At 35.2% G+C, this 22,740-nt stretch overlaps 1 long non-coding RNA gene across 2 annotated transcripts; it reads left to right on the top strand.

Annotated features, from left to right (window-relative positions):
* Nucleotides 1–888: 888 nt before the first annotated feature.
* LOC105158992 (rho GTPase-activating protein REN1) lies at nt 889–22,424 on the top strand. 2 transcript variants are annotated; one of them, XR_016064709.1, is made up of 24 exons: nt 889–1,037; nt 1,157–1,239; nt 1,369–1,446; nt 2,238–2,274; nt 3,712–3,788; nt 4,350–4,420; nt 4,539–4,617; nt 5,086–5,230; nt 5,947–6,066; nt 7,489–7,566; nt 9,619–9,674; nt 9,762–9,831; nt 10,154–10,238; nt 11,644–11,887; nt 13,630–13,833; nt 14,482–14,769; nt 14,991–15,040; nt 16,738–16,798; nt 16,888–16,971; nt 17,735–17,836; nt 17,909–18,078; nt 18,872–18,941; nt 20,200–20,409; nt 21,418–22,424. It is a non-coding gene; the product is annotated as a rho GTPase-activating protein REN1 (long non-coding RNA). The 2 variants fall into 2 exon arrangements; XR_016064708.1 differs by having other exon boundaries at nt 21,355–22,424.
* The last annotated feature ends 316 nt before the right edge of the window (nt 22,425–22,740 follow it).

The raw sequence follows: 22,740 nt of genomic DNA, 5'->3' as shown, positions 1-22,740 counted from the left end.
GCACCGTTAGTTCCTAAGGACGGAGTGAAGATACAAGACCGAAGTTGAAAAATGACCACTTCTTATTGCCGATTGAATGCCTTTAGATTTCATTATTTACTTTCTCAAAAGCTGATGACTGCTAATAAACTAATCCAACTTATTACAATTGATTTGCCTACAATTTTTACTCAAAATAAATTTTGTCCAATTAAATTAATTATAGAATAATTTTAAAATATGTGCTATGGGACTTTTTTTTTCTAAATTATACACTAAATACATCACAGATATACTGTATTTATCAGTAATTAATTCAAATTCGACCAAACTCAATATTAAAAAAATTAGAATTTAATTGTTATGAAAAAATAAGCATTGTTGGTGTATACTAAGTCAATGTACATGCATAAATGCATGCCACAGAGTAGGCAAAATGGCCGCTGTTGCCGGGGGATAGAAGTTTGTATTTGCTTGACCATGGCCTTTCTGTTAGCCCGAGTTTTGAGGAGTGACTTTTACATGGTCCACTCCTTTTACAGAATAAGATAAAAAAAAAAAGAAAATACAGTCCATATTTTTTAAATTTATTATAATTATAAATAATATTTTAATGAGGAAATATTTAATAGACAATCGTTAATTTTAAAAAAATATTCATAATTTTCAAATAACAAATAAATATTTATATATTTATGAAAAATCTTTAGAGAACTTGTTGCAATTTTCCATGAAAAGAAGATAAATATGGAATTTATACTAAAACTCGTTATTAAGAAAAATAAAAATATAGAAAAAATAATTATTACATTTTTGTAAAAATTATCTTTGTGTAGGGTGGTTAGTGGTACTCTCCCTTCACACATAAAATACAAATTTATTTAAAAAAAAAAAAAAGAAAAAGGGAAAAAGAAAGGAAAAAGGGCTCATCTCTCCTTTTCTCTCCTCTCTTTTCTCACAGACACACACATATTGGTTTGATTATTCTCCCACAATTCCTCATTTCTCAAATTTATGCTTTCAGTTTCCCGAAATAATAGTTGTATAAGGAAGGAAAGGTGAATGGGATTGATGGCTTTTGTGTATAATAGCAATGACATTTGCATCAGATTTGTGTGTGTTGATGAATGTTTTGTATTTGGGGTCTGAATCCGATCAATGATGCATGCATTTGCAGGTTTCCGTTCATGGGTTCCTCTTATGTGATCCATTCATAATTGCGAAATGACGAGTGTGAATGCAGCACCAGACTCCTCGCAGGTACGTGTATAATCAATATTGCATGATGATTGTGATGATGTTGATGATTGCGGGGATTGGTAATGCTTTAATTTGGCGGATCTTTTTGGTGTTTTTTGTTTTTTTTTTGATAATGTGAATCTGTTTCAGGCGGAAGGTGGCAGTAGCAAAAACGAGCCACCTTCACCACCTTCACCACCAGGCACCGCTCTTCACGGTGGCAGCAAGGTAGTTTTCGTTCGGATTGTCGTGTCTATGTTTTTTTCCTATCCGTGTATGGTTTTCCCTTCCATTTAGGGGTGTAGATTTGCTGTATATGAAACAGAGTACTCGCGACTTTCAACATGTTGGGAAGATAAAATACTCATGTAAGACATGCAGATAGCATCTGGAGATTTAAAATTAGTCCAGCTTACATGCGTCTCTAAGATCAATCTTTTAGGGAAGTTACATATTGAACATTTTAGAGAGTGGTGATCTAAATTGCATTTAAGATGGTTCCAAAATATTCAAAGGCACTCCGTAGTTGCTCCAGACACACAAGTTACATCCAGAAGTTAATTAAGCTTAGGGGTAACATTTGGGTAAAAACTATTTCTTACGCTGTTAGTTTTACTATAGTATAGGCCTGTAACAGAGGAATCATTAGTTGAATGCATAACTATCCACTTGGGCTTTGTTGAGATAAGACATAAGAGTACTTGACGTGCTTGAGCTGAGAATTGTCATTGTATAATGCCTTGATTTCACTTGATGAATTTGAACTAACATCAATGTCCAAGATAAACTGCAGCCAATTAAGTTGATATCAGAATTACATTTGACCTTAAAATCTAATGAATGGGATCTCAAACACAACATAAGGAATCGTGTGGCGCTGTGACATTTTCAACCTACTTGGTTTTTGAGCTAATGTGCTCTCTCTTCTCTCTCTCTCTCTCTCTCTCTCTATCTATCTATCTATCTATCTAATTGAAATAGACAGCTTATCCAAGTTCTGTAATTTACATCATTTGCAGGTTTATAAGAGTGGCCCACTATTTTTGTCGTCAAAAGGTTTGTCTTGCTATTTTATTTAGTCACTTGTTTACTAGAGAGAATGAAAAACAAATGGCAGACTTTAAACATTCTTCTTTACAACCTTCGTCACATTTCTTTTTTTACATGATAATTTTACTTGCTCAGCTAGGTCAAAAATTGGGTGGGAGGATAAGGTGAATTCTTGGTTACAAGAGTACAAATCCATGATTCGGTTTATGAGAGCATTGTCAGAAGCCGATAACTACCACCTTTTTTGTTGATTGTTCAACCTTATATGGTCTACAATTTGTTTAGTGTAATTTATTTACAATGTTCCTTGTATTTGTGCACTTTTTTGATGAATGATTTGATACTTCCCAATAATTCCTTTTTAAGAAACTTATTAAATTGAACAGCATGTAAAGCACATTCAGTTTGTGTAAAGCACTAGGTCATAGGATTTAGGTTGAGATACCTTCATATATATTCAACTGTTTCCATATAATAGTGTCTGAGTTTGACGAATGCCAAATAAAAAGAACCAGCTTTTAAAGTTTTAGTTGGCAATATAGGAAAAAACTTGCAAGGTAAATGCTGACACTTTTGCCCCCTGAAGCAACTGTTGATATTTTGCATTCTGTTAAGTTAGCTTGCGGGCCTGCTGTTTAGTTGTCGATCTGTGTGACCAAACGTTGACGAGATGGCTATTTCCTGTTTGCTACTTGAATAGCATTCTTATGTCAAATCATGGTAATATTATTTGGAATTGTGTGTATTGTCTTAATTTTCATTAACTGCTATATTCCATGTTGTCATTATTTTGACACAGGGTTCATTTTACATTTGGCTTCCTAACATAATAGTACTTATTTGAGTTGTTATATTTTGTTTAAAAATATCCAGTAGCCTAGCATACTGAAATTATCTTCCAACTATTGTAAAAAGTTATTTTTTGCCTGTACAATTAGTTGTTTGATTGCCCATCCACCCTGGTTGATGAACTTTGAAGCACATGTTTGCTGGCACAATAATAGGAGAGAGTGTCCTATAATTTTCTTATAGAATATATACTTCTCCTAATTTTAGTGCATTAAAATGTTAATAGGACAGTCTGCATTATGTATCGATTTTGGAACTTAGTGTCGGGTGTTTGTCTTCTCAATTATTGCATTAAATTTTTGTACGTCAAAGATGGCCTTTCTTTTATAGGCCCAATATTTATGTTTACCTACTGAAGATAGAAAAAGTAGAAAGAAATAAATAATGTACACTTCATCTGTTGGGGGATTCTTATTCCATTCTGCTTATATCTTTTTCAGAGGTATGGATTGCCTGTGCATTGCTAATGTTTTATGATTTAATGCTCTTAGCGATTTGCAGAAAGTTCATTTTTGAGAAGCATATTATAAAGAGACACATATTTTATTCTTCAGAGCAACCCTTTTTTCCTGAAGTTCTTTGCTCTATGTATAGGAATTGGATGGACCTCATGGAAGAAAAGGTGGTTCATTTTAACTAAAACCTCCTTGGTCTTCTACAGGAGTGATCCAGTAAGTTGCCTCTTTTCCAGTTTTTTGTAGAAGCCTTCTTACAGTTAATTACATGTTCTTCCTATGGGAATGACCTGTTCCTCTTCTGATCTCTGTGTTTGAAGTTTGGATGTGTTATGAGGTGTAATACTTTGGATTGTCTTACTATGTCATTTTCTTCAGTTTCATTTTTTTATTGTTTTATTGTGATGTTCGTAATTTCTATAATGATTTGTTATGTTTGGAGGATCCCTATCCCTACTCCTGTTGCACATGTAATGCTATAGACTGTGAGGCTTGTTACACATTCTTAATATATGACATGTTATCCATTTTTATTTGATTTAGTGTTCAACATGTTCATTAAAAAATAAATGGCAAGAATAATTCTCTCCATGTCAATGACAATTGCATCTCTAGTTTGCATTAATTTGGTTCATGCATAACACTCGCGCATGATTTTTATCCTGCTAAAACTAAAACTTCTTCCCGCAATACCTTTTTCCTCTGTTGAAGTTTTATTGGTCTGTTAGTGCTTCTCATCAAATATCAAACATTAAAATATTTAACTTTTTTCTTCAGAATGTGGTCCCTCAGAAAGGGAGTGAAGTCAATTTAACCCTTGGAGGTATTGATCTCAACAGTTCAGGCAGGTTGGCTTTTGTTTTTTGATAATTTTCTAAGTTATCATATTTTCTATTTCTGGTTGTGTATCAATCTGGCATTTCCCATAGTCCCAATATGGAATATTGACTTTTGATCCATTTTCAGTGTGGTAGTCAAAGAAGACAAGAAATTGCTCACCGTGCTCTTCACTGATGGTCACGATGGACGAGCTTTCACACTCAAGGTGCTAGCCAGTTTCTATACTCACCAAACTTTTAGCAGTTCCTCAAGCTACTTGTCCTTTATCTTTGAATTTTTGTTCAATCATGATGCTCAGTTTTCCATTACTCTTTTATGGCTCATTCATTATGACAAAACAAAGGACTCTGCACACTGCAGATAGTTTTAGACCAGCATTAATAGGTTTTGTAGTTTTTTAATCCACCCAGTTTCTTAGATTTCTCTAAAGTACTTAGTCAAATATTAGTAACAATAATTTTCCTCCTCGTGGTCTATCGTCTTAAGTGATGGAAATTGAGCCTTTAGCTGTTTATTGACAACTTTTTTCTTCCCATTAGACAAAGGCTGATTCTCAGCCTTATGTTTTTGTACTGCTATTGTGATCATCACCCATCAAAATTTTATGGTCCATCATCCTCGCAATGTCTAAGCTTTCTGTTGTTACCATGTGCCTCGATTTCTTGTAACACAGGCAGAGACACTGGAGGATTTGCATGAGTGGAAAAATGCACTTGAGGAAGCCCTTTCAAATGCCCCTAAGGCTGCTCTTGTTGTCGGACAAAACGGTGTATTCAGGAACGACCAGTCCAACACAGCTGATGTTTCTTCAGAACAGTGTATGTTCTGCACTACTGAGTTTGTAACTATTTTGTCATATAGCTTAAACATTATTCCGTCATATAGTATTCGATACTCCTAATATAGCTCAGAAGGTAAACTAATTGCAATAAAACTATGAGTTATAGGGCACTGCTTTATGTCATATACACGGCAGCTACATATGACGTGTGGTTTAGCAACCTGGTCTGGTTTATCCTTTTAATATATATTTGGCAGATAAATAGACAGAACTTACTTATTTGCTTTTTACATTTTTCTACTCATTCTCCCAGTCCAGAACTTTAAATTCCTGAAACATGGTGTTGATTACCCCCAAAGTAAGAATTCTGACGTTGTAGATTCCCTTAGCTTTATGGCTAGCCTTTGCTGGTAGAGTATGCCATTGTTTAGTTCCCATGATCTTCTTTTTCTTTTCCCTCTAATGCATCTTTTGCTATAATGCATTTAGCTGTACCAAGTAAAGATGATTCATATGCTAAGCTTGGCAACTTAGGAGCTCAAGGGCTTGGAACTGCAAAATGTTTACCATTCTATTAACTTCACTTCTTATTTTCATTTCTCCTATTTTCTGGGGGCAGGGTGGGGACTGAGTATTGGTTGGCAGTGAGATGGGGATACAATAGTATTCCTTTTGTTTTGCCTTGATTTCTTCAGTTTCACCTTTGTTATTGCCCCTGAACTTTATCACTGTGTTTTTTGTGTTTGCTTATAGCTAAAGACAGGCAGTCAGCTAAATCCTTGGTAATTGGCCGACCAGTTTTGCTTGCTCTGGAAGATATCGACGGCACCCCATCCTTTCTGGAAAAAGCTCTTAGGTTTCTTGAAGAGCATGGTAATCCTCTTTTCCTACTTCACTAATGGACTCAAAATGGATTGACGTACTTCGTTCATTACATACTCATGATAACCTGTTTTTTCATAACGCACTCATGAAGACCGAATAAAAAGGCTCAATTTATTTAGAGGTATTGATTTATAATATACTCTATTTTTAAAAAAAGGCCCGGAAGTTTTTTTATTTTTAATGTTTTGCATTCTGAAACAGCGGTTGAAATGAGATGTGCTAGCAGAATGCATGGAACACTATGCTATATCTACTTCACTATAATGAAATCTCACTTAGTAGAGTATGATGGCTTTACTTGTATGGGGAAAAATGATATGGTTTCAGTTTTGATTTATGATTTTCTTTCTGATCTGCTAGGAGTATTCTCTTTCTCTGTTGTTTTACATGATGTTTATCCTTCGACATTATATTAGAATGATTACAAGAGGATGCACAAAAAATAAGGAAGACAAGAAAGATATGAAATCCATCTAAGTGAAGTCACCTTATGCCCTTGTCTAGCATGCTCTAAGACATGTTATGCCATCTCATTACCATATTAACAAAAAAATCTTTTTATATTTTCACCCCTATGCTTGAGTTCTCTTTGGTGTTTGTTAACATAGAGCTTTTCATTTCTTTCAGCTTGCTGCCTGTTGCTAAACAGTTTTTCTTCATGTTACAATTGTCATTTTCTACTTTGCAGAATCAGGATGAGATCAATTTGTATGTACTGGTAGAAAATAGAAGAATTATAAAGATGCTGTGTAGAGGAAGAGAATTTTATGATAGGGTGATCAATGTTCCTTTGAAGTTATTGAGGAAAAAATGTCTTGCTTCTTTAACGCAATACCTCATGGTCCGCTTCAAAACTAAACACAAACTTCTTGGTTTTATTGTTAAAAGTTCACGAGAATACAAAGAAACTATTCCTTTATAAGCATTTTTTTTAAAAGCTTGGAAATCTTATTTTCTCTTCACCAGTGAATAATCCGAGTTTCTTTCCTCTTTATGACGTGAATTTCTACATATGTTAGTTTTTCTCTTCACAAGGATATAATTCAAGGATCCTTGACTTATTGTTACGTGAATCAATGTATGAAATAGACAAAAAAAGACCCATATTCAAAAGATTTCCTTAAGAATGCTTGCATCTATGTTCCTTCAAGGTAACATGGACTACAATTTCTTCCTCGCCGAGCTTGGAATGGCTTTGACTCTTTCAATCTCAGAGTCCATCTTGTAATTGTTCATTTTTGTCTAGGATTAAATTTCTCATCGTCCACATGTGGTATCTTCCCTCTTGTCTCTTTTACATCCCTAGCATTACTTGTATTTTAGATTGGGATTAAATTATTCCTCTTTCTTACAGTAGAACTGGTCACTTTCTTATTTTGTTGGTGTTGATCTGCAAACTTCATTTTCTAGGAGTGAACACAGAAGGCATCTTGAGGCAAGCTGCTGACGTTGAAGATGTTGAGCGTCGAATACAAGAGTATGAAAAAGGTTGGTCTTGTTTGATGTATAGATTTCATGCCCTTTTTGTTTTGTTTGGTGGAGTGATTTACAGAAATTTTTGTACTTCGTTTACCTCTTATATTTTTGGGGTAAAGTCTCGCAACCTACTTGAGTTTTGTGAAAATCTTAAAATCTCCTATTTTCTTAATTGCATTATCTAAATAATTTAAAAGAATATTGTAAACGTCTACATAAAACCCACCTTCCAAAAAAATACATTTAACAGATACATCTCGTAGTTATCAAAATATAGTTTGAGTATTTTCTAAATCCTATTAGATGAAATAATACTTTGAAAAAAATTACACTGATCTAAATTCATTAGCACATGCAGACAATAAATGAATAGTGTCATCTGAGTAAAAATCCGCACGCCTAAGCCTAGGATGGGACTGGAAGTGAAGCCCCTACCGAATGGAGTCCGCTATCTACTTCTTTGCATCTGTTTATCAATTTTCAAAAAAGATTATTAAAGTTGTTGAGAAGCTCATAATACCCACTTATAAGCACGCCCAAACTACCTCCATAGTAATGCAGGATACTACTGTCACCCCCATTGGACACGAGATCCTCATTGCATTCCTTCCACAATGTACGGTTGTTCCCAGTAAGCAGTCAGGATTTCCCACTTCCCTGATACCAATGGTGGGTTCTGATTCCATTTACTCATGCTATGGCTCATGGAAGTAGGACCTGCAATTGAGATTCCTGTCAGCAGGCTACGTTAGTAATTACTTAATGCTTTGCTAAATGTTTTAAGTATAGGGAGCTATGAAAATAGCTTCACAGTCCAAACAATAAACCACATAGAATATAGGTTACACTGGAATAGGAAAATTACATATAAAGTAGACTTGATCATGTAGTTTTCTTGCTGAGACTTAACTTTGAACGTGGCTGATGAATAAAAACATTTGAGTGGCTATGAAATAAATTTGGAATATTTAATAGATGGATGATTTTATCATTTAAGTACTTTGTAGATGAATTATTGGTAAAAAGACACATAAGAATCCTATCATTCTTCACTTGCCCAAATATATTTTTCTTGGTAAAAGTTTCACCGTTGTGGTCAGTATGCATACTTTGCTAAGAAGTGTTACTATTTTCTAAATAGTAACTAATAATGTTAGTAAGGTTTAACTTGTTAAAGGTAAACTTTATTATATATGAGTGCTAAATGTTTGTGGCATAGTACTAAACTGCTTGTTTAAGTATTTTTCTATTTTTGATGTCCTGTAACTCTTCCATCTCACACGTCTCCCAAAAGATAAAAGAAACAATTGAAGTAATTGAATTAATAAACTTAAAAGGTGATTGTGGACGGTTTAGAAAATCGAGGAGGTGGTTGAAATTGCCCCTAAACTTATCATCTTTTAAGATAAACATTATAAGATTTTGGGTGGGCGGGGGGTGAGGGTGGGGTAGGGGGGATGGGGAAGGGAGGAAGCCGTTATACAGAACATGTTTTCACATTCTCCCAACATAATCAAAACATTTGGTGCTGTGTTTTCATGATTAGTGAATCATCTTAGGCTATTAGAAAATGGTTTCGTTGTAAAAAATGGGGTGACTATAAATTAGAACTACACGCACGTAAAGTCTATCTGTTAGGAAATGCAGAATACACTGGTAATATTCTTCTAAAATACTTCCATTAGTGCTCAGAATTTAGTGTTTGTATAGACTAAGGGCACTTTTCCATCCCATTCCCATTGCTATCGAGAATATAAAGACATCACTTCATCTTGGCCATTATTTTCCTTTTGAAGTTTTTGTACATATTCTTTTATTAAGCTGATTGGTGTCTGTGCCTACAAACATTAGAATATTAGGGTGGTGCAATCTTTTGTCTACTCGAAGCCATATCTGAGCGGAGCATCAAAACTTGCTACTGGCAGGAAAACCTTCATCCCTAAGCTTGTTTTGTGTATCTGATTTCAAATATTGCATCTTCTAAATCTGCAAGTCATGTACTTCACTCATTCTGCATAAAGGTCTTTATCAAAATTTTAGTGATACCTTTTCAATTAAATTCAGGGAAAGCTGAGTTTTCACCGGAGGAGGATGCACATGTTATAGCTGACTGTATAAAGGTATTTCCTTACGTCGTACAGACATACTAATTTGCAGTTTTACTTCTGTGGTTCAATTGATTGCTTTCTTTTGCTGATCATGACCAGTATGTTCTCCGGGAGTTACCTTCTTCACCAGTTCCTGCTTCTTGCTGCAAGGCCCTTCTTGAAGCTTGTCGTAAGTATTGTTATGCACTGTTTGTTATCCTGGCAGTTTTAATCTTTGAACACCAAAGAGACAAAAGGAAATCTTGATGCTTTGAATTGAAAATGTGCATGGATATCGTTAATGAAATGGTTTGCTATTAAAAAATTGCATGGCTAGCTCATTAACTCATGACCTGATTTTCTATATGCAATATTTCTTGATTATGGAGTACTAGGACACATTAGCTAGGAGATGACATTTTCTGGTATTTCAAATGCAATTTAATGTACCTACATTTGAATTTCCATCTTCATTTTGTCTTTTAATTTGGGAAATTTATTGTGATTATTAGGAACTGAACGGAGCATGAGAGTAAACGCCATGCGTTCAGCAATATGTGAAACATTTCCAGAGCCAAATCGTCGCTTATTGCAGAGGTAGTCTGAGATCACTGTGTGACATTTCAGTTTTCTTTTACATCTTTTGATTTCTAACATTAGCATATCTTTGTAGTTTACATATACTTCAATCAACTTTCTTAGTTTCCTTGCTAAAGCTTGCTTCTATTTTGTCATGCCAATATTCCTCTTGTCTGCCATGTTACATGTTACGAGGTCGGATCTAATATATTCCTTCATTGATTTAAACTTTCCTGTTGTTTCAAAGGAGTTGAGATGCTATTTTGTTCCAAAATGTTTTTAAGTCCTTACGGAGCAAACCTATAGCCCCTCCCTGCCCCAAAAGAGCTGAACAAATGGGTGCTTCCCCCCAATTGGAGTTTAGTTCTGTTCTTGAAAAATTGTGCTACAATTGCTTATAGACTCTCCTTGTCGAACATACTGTTCTTATTGCTTCTAGGGAACATTTGAATCATGAATTAAGCAATCAAATGCAAATTTCTGTAGGAAGTTTTATTAGTTGTGCTTTCTTGAAAATATTTGTTTAACATTTTCTTGTCCTCTGCTATTTATGTTTTATTGGGAGATAATTCATTTTCTCAAGAAAATATTATGACAAATCTCAATTTATTTATAAGTTCATTAATATGTATTGGTAAGTTTTCAGGCATGCCATTTTTTACATGTTTGTCTACATAACTTTTTCGTTTGATGAAATTTCTTATTCTAGTTAAACGTTTATTACTTGTGATGCAACCTCTCCCTTAAACTTTTAAGGACTGGTGATAAACTATGGTGCACTCTTGGGGCATTCAATTGTACTCTAATTTTTAACTTGTTTATATTCTTTCCTTAATCAGTATAAACTGTTAAGCTGGGGTCATTTTAATGACCTCATCATGATCTTAAGATTTTCTAGTTCTCTTTTTTATATTTATTCTTTCTGTTTTGCTTCTCCAGTGATGTTAACAGTTAGTTGGTCAAATATTTTTGTCCATAGCATCTTCGAGACATAAACAAATATCTTTTTCAAACATAGAGATTAGGATGTGACCCTGTCAATTATCATACTTTGCTGGTTGTAAGATTTGTTGTACTTATATGGTGTGGATGATATATAAATGTTTTTAAAAGAAGCATGATGATTTTGGATATGTTACTTGAAGTACTTGTATGTGTGTGTGTGTGTGTAGATAGATACAGGCACATTCGTGAAACTGTCAGTTAGTAACATAAATATTAAGCACATTTCTGTTCTGGCATGTAATCTACATCTAGAGGCGAAGGATAGTTCTCGGCTCTATATGAGAGGCTTGGAGTCTTCCGCTAAACATGTCCTTGATGTGGAAATGGTTCTGGAAAATTGCTTTATTTTTTCATTTTAAGCCTTAAACTCTGTGACATGTTCTGAAGTTATCATGTTATGTTTGTTTTTATGTATCAGGATTCTTATGATGATGCAAACAGTGGCTTCCCATAAGGCAGTGAATAGAATGAGCATATCAGCTGTGGCAGCCTGCATGGCTCCCTTACTTCTGCGCCCCCTTCTTCATGGTGAATGTGAGCTTGATAATGATTTTGACGTGGGGGGTGATGGCTCTGTTCTACTTTTGCAAGCAGCTGCTGCAGCTAATCACGCTCAAGCTATTGTTATTACATTACTTGAGGAATACGATAATATATTTGGGGTATGCTTCAGTGTTTTGCCTTATCACCTTATTTGCATTTTCCAGTTGCCTCTTTTATGGCGTATCTGACTTACCATGGTTGGACATATTAGACGGTGTTTTCTGAACTTTTCTCATTGCTCACCAGGTGAATCTGTTTTGCTTATGGACTATGTACAACTTTTGGTGGAACATTTTTGTTCTAGATGATACCAGAAAATTATTTTTCAGTAACACTAGAAATATATTTAACTAATCCCACTTTATGTAGATTAGTTGCAAATAATGTTCCATTTCCTAAAACATCTTCTGAAAGTACTGTTAGAATACACGTGACTGGTATTGGTTTTCACAGCTACATCTGAAGGTAGAAATTTCACTTTTTCATCCTCATCTAAACCTTTGTGAGATGTCAAAGGATATGGATCTTTTGACTATGGAACTATTTCTGTGGCTGATATATCCCTGTTTTTGGCTTTCCAAGCATAGATATAGACCTCTTGTAATTTGTTAGATGTGTGGATGTGCATAGAATGTTATAATTTAATCTCAGAACTTTTTGGAGCCAAAGCAAAGCCACTATTACTGCTGCTTCTCTTCTTCCTGTTACCTCCTGATGATCTTCTTTCTCTTCTCCTTTTTCCTTCATTTATACAGTCTGAATGCATGTTGTTAGCACACCATGCTCTCACTTTGAAGACAGAGGTGAGGGGCTTAGGAATTTTCTGACAAAGAGACTAGAGAATATGTTGCTGAATAACTTAGGTCCACGATACTTAAATTCTTTTGGATAATTACCTATTGATGCTCTAAAAAGTTGCGAACCATAATAAAAAAAATTGCACTTGTAGACAACCAGGAAACCATTTCAAATTCTAGGTTTTCAAGAGGATTAAAGATTTATATCAGAGTGTTTACCAATTGTATACAGAAGACTTTATTTGGATGTAGTTGGTAGCCACATAAATACTTAATTGTTCTGGGGAACACCAGTTTCCACTATTGGTGAAAAGTCAACACCGGGAGGCAGTCTAATGGTATCACAAAATGTATTTTTCCCCTACAATGTTAGTTGATGCAGAATCCCGGTCTTGATCCATCACAATCAAACCAGCCAATCAAAATTGAGTTGAGTCATTAATATACTGAATAGGCATGACTGAAAGTTTAGATTCTTCTCATTTCTTTTTAGATCCTTTCTTTCTTCCTCTCACTGTTATGTTTCTTATATTTTTATATGCACCAGCATACGATTATTATACTCAATTCTAGTCCTAAAGAGGCTCTTACGCATACATTGGCATAATTTCAAATGTTCGAACATCTTCTGCTTCTTTTCCATATCTTTCATTTGAGATTCCTAGTATACTCAGAGATTAAATTCAGGATAATTTTTTGTTAAAAGTGATGTGGTTTGAGCATGCTACTCAGGGGAAGAAGCCTCAAGTCGACTGACTATCAGTTTAAAACACCTTCCTGTTGTTGTTTCTATGCGACATTCTATATATAATTTGCTGACGTGATCCAAGCTGAAGCACAGATTCTGCAGCAATATCACTAACAGTCTTTGAGTACTATTCTCAGGACAGAAACTTAAAAAGTGAAAGAATTTCTTTAGATTTAGGTATATTCATGTTAAAAAAAGGAGAATTGTCTTTGCATAATGCTGTTTCTTGTATATGTAATGATGTATTATTGGTGGTTATTCTATTCGCCTGGTTTTTGTGGTGTTGCATGTGAGTAACTCATACAGTTGTTTTCAGGACGGTTCCACAACCCATGAACCCTACACTGATTCAGAAGAGAGTGGAAGTGAAAGTGAGGAAATTACAGATGATGATAGCTTTGATGAGGAGGACGAGGATGAAGAAGTGACCGAAGATTCTGATTATGATGTAGATGAAGATTTTGAGCATGAATCAACTCCAGCTAGTAGTGAGACTGGTGAAATCCAAAGTGGCATTAAGGTTTTTGTTTATCTATCTTTACCTTTTATATGACAAAAGAAGAAGACTATAGATGGGTATTGAATTAACCATTTAAAGACCATCACTAAGTCATACCCCACACCCCCCATTTTGGAGATGAGGTTGAAATTTCAGTGCTCAATGAGTCCTGCATCATGAACATTCACTGTTTGTAAGGAATCCACTCTCTTTTCCTGAAGTTGTGAGAAATGGTAGGGCTTATTTTATGCTTGTGTTTGTGTTCCTGCACTATCACTTTTGCATCTATTTATTCTGCACTTCTCGTCTTGAGTTTATATTTTCAATTTCTCAATGGATTTCCTGCAACATAGCTGGCATTGTGCTAACTTGCTCTAGCAATTTTCCTAGTTCTATATATCATCCTTTTAGAGGTCAATCAATTACTTGTTCTGGTTTTTTCACTACTTTAATTTTTTATGCATGACATTATTTCCCCCAGTTTTATGTTGCAAGTTCTTCCTAGATTTTGCCCAAGTTCCAATACCAATCTGCAGTCCATTTTTAGTAGTATTCAGAAGGCTTAGGTTTTCTTAGTTAATACATCTCTTTAATTGTTCTTCCTCAAGATCTATTCTTGTGTTCTGTGGGCTTCCTTCCCCAAATCCAATGACAGACTGCTGAATGCAGGCCTCTGGAAGTCAGAGTTCAGGGTCGTGCTCTCCTCAAGTAGGTGATGTTCTTGATGCCAGCCAAAGTTTGTTATCAAGTCAGCCGCAAACTTCATTGCGTCAGCATGATCGTGCAGAAGGGCTTGACAATGTTCTTCATCTAGATGATGCAAAGACGCAATCAGATTTCTACTCTGAAATATCAGGGGATGATTTTACTGAAACATCCCTGGTCCAAGTGCCTTTTGAATTATTGCACGGACCTGCCCGCAGTATTCGGCGACCTGCTGTTTGGGGGCGTACTCCTGTGAGTATATGTTGCCTCCTTTCTTGAAATTTATTATGGTACTGACTCTGATTCTTATATATTAGCAATCATTTTATTAACTCTCATATGCAATCGTAATGTCAGCATTTGGAGGATTTGGTACTTTTGATGCTCCTTTTTCCCTTAAATAAATCTAGTCATTCTGACAATTTTCATTTTGGTGATATTTCGCAAAACTCATCTGGTGATTTTGAGTCCAGGCGAAGAAGAACCTTTCTATGGAATCTATTGACGTTGTTTCAGAAGATGGGTAAGTCATTATTTGCCATCAATCAATTATCTCTCTTTTCTTTTGAGATTCTATAAGCTCTTGGATATATCTCAATTGACATATTGATATATTTTTCATCTTCTAGTACTGGCTGATAGCTTTGTCATTCTATTACTTTTCTAAGGAGTGATGCTAATGGACACTCTGCTTCTGATCATGGGAGAACCATAATCACTTGATCTGACTGATTGCATTCTCAACTTGAAAGTTCTATTCAATTATGTATAGAGCTCGTAATAATACTTATAAATTGTCATCATGATGCAATAATGACAAGCTTTTAGAGCCAAATCTAACTTTATATGTCACTTAACAAGCACGAACCTATGTCGTTAAAAGGAATTGCCTTCTGGCCCTATGTTGAGGAGAAGGTACCTGTCAAACCTAAATTTGTCTTTGACGAAGTGCCTCCACAGCTAAGAAAGCCTAAAGATTTGCATCTAAAGTTCACATCTCGGTCTCTAGTTTGTAAATTTAGAATCAAAATCAGCTTTTATGAAATATCTGTATTATTGCTGAGTTTAAACACCCTGATATCTACATTTTAGAACCTATCCTGCAACTGCTTTGGGGAGCTTTATATTCTCCTAGAACATATTATCATTCACTCTAATATTTAGAAATTGGCAAAATCTTCGTAATGAGCATAGGACTTAACATTTCAAGCACTCCTGTCACATTCAAACTGACCTTGTTTGAACTAGAAAGCAAAGGCAGAGTATCATGATGTTGTATGTTTCTATCCGTACTAAGACAAGGCCTCTAGAACTCTCTCCTGAAGAGCTCTCAGGACTTATTCCTTTCAGAAATTCCAGAAGTTCGCTCACTCAACTTTGTTGATTGTTTACATAAAGCTTATTTATTGAAATCCACTAAGTACATGACAAGCAGATTCAAAGGAATTCTGATGGCAACTAGATTTTTAGTAAAAAGTCTTGACTTGGCAGAGTACCACATACTTAAAAATATCAAAATCTGGGGAAACTTGCATATTGCGTTTAGATTACTGAATACAGAACTGTAAGACATAAAAATGAGATTTTTACTTCAAATTTTTGGATACCTTTTAAATGGAAATTCTTTCATCAACTCGACTTTTCATTTTCCTCTGATATTATTTGAATATGCTACTCTTCTCATGTGAGTGCATGATTAGGAGATGAGATCATGGGAGGCACCAATTTTCTACTCAAACCATATAGTTGAATAGACAATTCTTGTTTTCTGGAGGATGGATGAAATTGGTTATGTTCATGTTACTCAAATGTGTAATTGGGGCATTGGAGATAACAAAGATTATGATAAATTTGGACAAGGACTGGGCGTAGAGAACTTCTAATAAGTTTGAGTGTCAGCAATTTACACCAATCATTGTTTCCTTGTTGGTCTGATAACCTTTTACATTGTCTATATGGCTGCAGATATTTATAGAATATTTATTAGGCTGCTACCGAGTTCATTTGCTGCTTAACATGCTTTTTAGTCAGGGTGTATGACATCTAATATGCTTGTAAATTTAGGTGACACTAATTTCTGTAAGATATTATGTTCTAACATGACAAACGCACAGATCTTTTAGTGTGTGATTACCAATATCAACACAAGTGAAACATTTTCCTTGTCGTAACTGAAACTTCTTTCCCATTGTGGTGACATTAATTTGGCATTATTAATAGGGCTGAAACCCGGAAGATAGAGAGTGTCAAAACAGATTCACAGACCAGAACTTCAAATGAGGTAGAACCTTATGTGTTTATTTCTTTTCTGAAGTCTGCATCAATTTCTTTTTTCTGGCTTATCTGATCTCAACATATCTTCCATAAAAGGCTATGGTGAAATCACTTCTGCAAGATAGTCTAGAGAGCCGAAAGCATTACTTGAATGAACGGCGCCTCGCACTTGAGAAAGATGTAAGAATCATTAAGAATTTATCCATTTCTTTTTCATTGCTCCGTTCTCTTCTCTCTTTCTTTCTCATGTGTACACGTACCTAACATAACCATGATAGTACGAGTGAGAGTCAGGGTTTTTGATCTTAGTATAATTCCTTTTTCGTAGAGTATTGAACATAGGTTTGATCTTGATGCACCACATGGCTGTAGAGTTCTACTTTCTGGCAAATCCAGCTATAGAAGCACCATGGATTTTTGGTTATGAAAAAGATCCTTCATGTGCCAAAAGAACTAGTTTATCTTTCTTACTATAAGGGAGTAGGTTTGGCTTGATTTTTAATGCTCTTCTGCCCCTGATCTTTGCTTGGCGTTAGTCTTGGTTAATTGGATGCTTTAGATGTTCGGATAACTGGAGGAATTCACCGCATCAAAATGACATTTGATGTACTAAAACTTTTGAGTGTGTGGAAGTACTTCCAGCAGATGCCAGCTCAGTTGAACTGCATACACTACTGAGCAATAGAAAATGGCAAAGAAAACTCCTCTATGGTTTTTGCATCAAAGTAGCAAGCAGACTTCTCAAATGTTAATGGTTGTCCCCTTTCCTGGTCTTGCTTTCCCATTTTGCATGATGGACAAAACCTGTTCTGATCAATTCATTTTTGTCCCTTCCCCTGTTTTATTATAAAACCTAAAACATTTATATGCATCCATTATCCATATGCATATTGCTGCCTTAACTTTTTATGTTCAAGTAGACCCAAAAGGAATTGCATTGTAGGTGGCAAGACTACAAGAGCAGTTGCAGAAGGAAATGGACTTGAAGATGGCACTTGAAGCTGGGCAAGAATCCCTATCTGTTTCATCACTTGTTGATGAGAAGGTTAGAGAGTGTCACTGTACCTAGAAATTTTATTCATAATATTTGCAAATAATCCACTCAAATTGACTACAGATGAAGGCACAGCTGGAAGAAATTGCTCAAGCGGAGGAAGATGTTAGGAATTTCAGGAAGAAGGCCGATGACCTTGAATCTCAGCTTAATGAACAGCGTGAGCAAAACTCTAGGATTGGGCATGATATTGGCAATCAGCTTCATCAAAATCCAAATCATCAACCGAAGTCGTAAGCACATATTTTTGTTCCTTCCATTCTTGTTATGGTGTTTCCCCCACATAACTTGTGCTGCCCTCATCCTGCCACTTCTGGTGCACTGGGCCTTCTGATGTTTTTCCCTTATTTGAACCCATAGAATACAGTAGGCATGTAAATCATTGTCCTCTTATGATGAATTCTGTGTCTTCCCTGTGTGATGAGCTTAGACAGATTCTCATCGAAAATTCAGTTGCGACCTTCTGAAAATTGTTGGGAGGTCCAAATGTCTGGCCTCTGATGCCATCACAACTCCTGGATCAAGAGTAATTTTACAAAAGCATGGTTGCTGTGAAATATGATATTAGAGGCTTAGTTTTGAAGTTTTAGAGTACAAAAAGTGAAATTTATTTGTAGTTTCTAGATTCGCCTCTACAGTTGCTGTAATAAACAGACATTAATTTAAACAGTGGTAAAGGAAAGTAAACTGCTGTTTTAGGAAATTGAAATTATCTCTGATATCCCTTAATGAACTTAGAGCTTTCAATTGCAGTAATGCTATTTAAGAATGAAATACTTAAACGATCCTTGTCAAATTTCAGTTGTAAACTCTGTTAACATGAAACTCTTAAAGACTATATTTAAATAAATAAATATATCTTCAATCTAATGAAGCGCGGCTGAAGTCTTGTCTGTGATTCCTCTTCAAGCGGGCTTGGGGATGGGATGTTATAAATAGAATCTAGGTGCATGAATTGCAATTGATATGCTTGACCAATTTCTGAATTGTGAAGATCTTTGTCTCTTTCTTTCACAACGCGTGCAGGAAGGAGAAGCAGATAGAAACTGGAGTCTTAGCTATCTCAAGTACTTCTGAGAGTTTATCTAGAAGCAAGGTAAAGACATTTCAGAGCGGCATGGAATTTATGATGATTAATATTTATTCTCTGACTTCTTCAGTTGATAAGAATTACAAAAATGGAAGTTTTTAGCTGTGCAGGTTACATTTTCTGAAGATTGGTGATTTTCTGCATGTAGGATCTCACCAATCAACAGTCATACTTTTTTATCTCTAAAAAATGTGACTATGTGAAAGAAACTTTTCGTGGATCTAAAGGATTATATAATGCCAATGCCACAAAAATACATATGCTTATAATTTCAATTGCATGAGTTATCTAACCTAATGTCTCACTTTAATCCTGGGATACTAAGTATGTGTTGAACAAGTAAGAGTCTCACAAAATCTCTATAAATAATGGGCTATTCTGTTGTACTTTTACAAAGTGAATTCATTTTTAAATTCATGAGTTGATACTTTTACGGATTCTCCTGCTATTAGAAATCGAAGCTGAAGTTATGCTATTTTTTGTCATTATGATGGCACTATACATTCAATTCTTTCTAAAAAAGGATGCCCTTGAACCAATTTAAATTGATATGTCTTATGGATTTTTGTGAGATAAAAATACTTAAGTCTTGAACATTTGAACCATGTTTTAGTTATAGCATACCAAAGTGATCTTGTGCAATATATGCTTGCTACTTCACATGGTCTTGCGGAAATTGCATTGACTCTTTATAGAGCTAAGCTGATGTCTAACATATGAGAAGTTGGTGGCTTAGGAACTTAATGAATAGGTTGCCTTTGAAATCTGATATCCTGCAATGTGACTTGTTATAGATGTGCAGAGACACCGCCCCTTTTTTGAATGAATGGATTGGTAGATGTATTTGGCATGCTCTTTTATCTTTTCTGTTACTCTTCAATCAAGGCACTCATTCATTGTATTTTGTCCACCCATTTATATATTTGAAGGTAACTTAAGATCTGGCCAGATGCATAATATAATAGAAGGATTTGGCATCATTACACCTGGAATTTGATAATGTCCCACAAGAATATTCTGCAATAGTTGGGCTTTTTTTCTGAAATTGACCCATAAAAAGGTTTGCAAAGAAAAATTACTGCACTGGGAACTAATCTATAACTTGTTAAAACATCTACTGTTGCATGGATGTTGGGAACATGACTGCTCAAACTATCATGTACTTATACCCTAAAGGTGAACGCATGGCCTGATATTGGGATAGCAAGTGTAAAAAGTATTTCATTGCAATGAACATAACTTGCATCTTCTCCTCTGTGTTCAGCATCAATCCCACTTGGACAAGTCATACAGTGACAAAGATAAGAAACGGGAATCTCAAACTTCATCAAATATACCACTGCCTCTGAACCAGCAAACAGAAGCTGCACAAAATCCAAAAGCTGTTGGAGTTCCGAATAGTGCATCCAATGTGGAGATGGGCACGAATAAGGCTGGTACAGCCATGTCTAGAAAGTCTAGCACAAAGGGCGAGGTAGGGTTTTCTTACTTTTTACTTACTAGTTTTATGTGTCTTCTGTACAAATCATAGTATTGATGCTTGAAATATGCTTCCTTGTGGACTTTATTTTAGGCTTTCCTTAGACCTAGGATTAAATGAAGGAAAATGAGCAGCAAGAAAGTCAAATTAAATTTTCTTATTGATTTCTTTAAAATGATCAAAGCCCAATCTAAGACCTAAAATGATCTCAATGAGAAGGAAAGAAAGAAAGATAAGTGGTGATGGTAGTGTGTGTGGTAGGGAGGGAGAATGGAAAGTGGTAGGTGGGATATAGACATGGGTGGTTGGGGGAAAGGAGAAAGTTGTTTTATCGTCCATAAAGTTGTATGTTTTTTGACCAAGTTAATGAAAGTTGGGATAATTGTCAAGCTCTCTCACAGATAAACTGGAATTTGGCTATCTTATTTTTAAAAAGAATTAAGTCAAGGATAAAATGAAAATACTATATTTTTCTTGGTTCCGATGCAAATTTAAAGGGAAAGTTTTTATAATAATGGAAGAAGGACAGAAGTTGATAATGTAGTTGTTTTGAATGAGAGATAATTGTAATTCACCGAAATATGAAACCATTTCCTATTCCTAGTTTTTGTGCCTTGTTGATTATATAAATTGTAATGTGGCTCTGATTCTTAAACGAAATGGGACTCGAGATATACTTTTGTTGCTAATTTTGAAAAATATTCCTTATTCTTCTTTGCGTTCCTACACACATACCTCTGTAAGTGATATAGTTTACGTAGCCTGATTTATACAGAAAGGAATAAGGTGGATTTCACGTAGGACTGAGTTATGTAAGAGAAAAGGGAAATATACCCAACTTGATTTCTTAGGCGGTATCAACATTTGAACAAACACTTCTAGTTTGCAAGTAAAGTGCAACTCTTTGCCACTGAGAACATATTACTGCTTATGTGATAGGGCAACAGTAATTCTACCAGTTCTGCTCTGTCAAAGCTGACACACAGACTTACCTTCTTAAAGGAACGGCGTTCACAAATTGCAACGGAGCTCCAAAACTTGGACAAAGGTCGAACAACTCAGCCTGTCCCAAACCCTGAACAAGGAAGAGGGTCAGAGCATCGACAGTCGGGTGAAATTTTGGATAAGAACCAAGAGTCCAAACGACAATCATCAGAGAAAAACCAGGAACTGGAGAAGAATGAATCACGTCAAAATCCAAATGGCCAGCTGACCCAAAATGTTGAAAAAGGAAAAAAATCGGGAGGGCATGCAAGCCTCGAACGAGGAAAATCTGAAAGCCTAGAACGAGGAAAATCTGAAAGCCGAGAAAGAGGAAAATCTGAAAGCCGAGAAAGAGGAAAATCTGAAAGCCGAGAACGAGGTAAACATGAAGGCTTTCCATCAACAGATAAAGGTCATCCTACATTTGCTTCAAGAACATATTCTAGATGATGCATACGAAAGCATGTCTCTTACATTATGGAAAACTCTCCAACACTACGAAGTTCAGATAATGAACATGGTGATCAAGCTTCTCATACAAGTTCATAATGGCGAAGTTCCCTGCTCCATGCTCCACCAATTGTTATGACAATTGAAACCACTTGGTATGCAGTCGTCGTCTTACTGAATAGCTTGAAATATCGTCATATAATTGATGCTTGTCTGGAGCAGAATTTTGATTCTGATGTACAGTTGTATTCAATTTGACAAACACAAAAGCATTTTCTTTATTTGGTTATTACGAGCTGGTTATAAATTTTGAAGATTTGGTCTGAACCTCTCTGTCTTGAGAAGAAACTCTAGCCAATATAATTTTCATTGTTTCAATTTCAGAAAAGATGTTGTGTTATATGAAATATAATTCCCATGTTTCAGCAGCTTTTGCAGCAAGGACAACGTTTCCATTGCATGTGAAAACCATATTCAGTCGATATAACACTGCTGTAACTTTTTTATTTCGCAAGTTTGTACTATAATTTGTATCCGCTCAAATCATTGAATAAGCAATTGTTGCATTTGATACTGCTCAATCTTCAAAATATAAACAATGATCTAATTTAAAAAATACAGGTGAACATTTTTATGACTTTTATGAGAAGTAGCCACAATGTTTTGTCCTCCATTTTTATGATTTGTCCTCCATTTTTCAACATCGAATTTTTTTAGGAGTTGTGGATGGTTTAGTTATTAACTTTTTGTTGCGAAAATATATCTAATATACTCTGTGTCAAAAGAACTTCTGAGAAAGTGACACATTAGCATGTGCCTAACATAATAATACTTTAGTTGGAGAAGGTTTTTTTACGCATATTGAAAGAAGAATATATACATAATCAATTC

Source organism: Sesamum indicum, linkage group LG3, assembly GCF_026168435.1.
Source record: "Sesamum indicum cultivar Baizhima isolate 11 linkage group LG3, ASM2616843v1, whole genome shotgun sequence".
Lineage (NCBI taxonomy): Eukaryota > Viridiplantae > Streptophyta > Magnoliopsida > Lamiales > Pedaliaceae > Sesamum > Sesamum indicum.
This window is presented reverse-complemented; position numbering and strand designations above follow the sequence as displayed.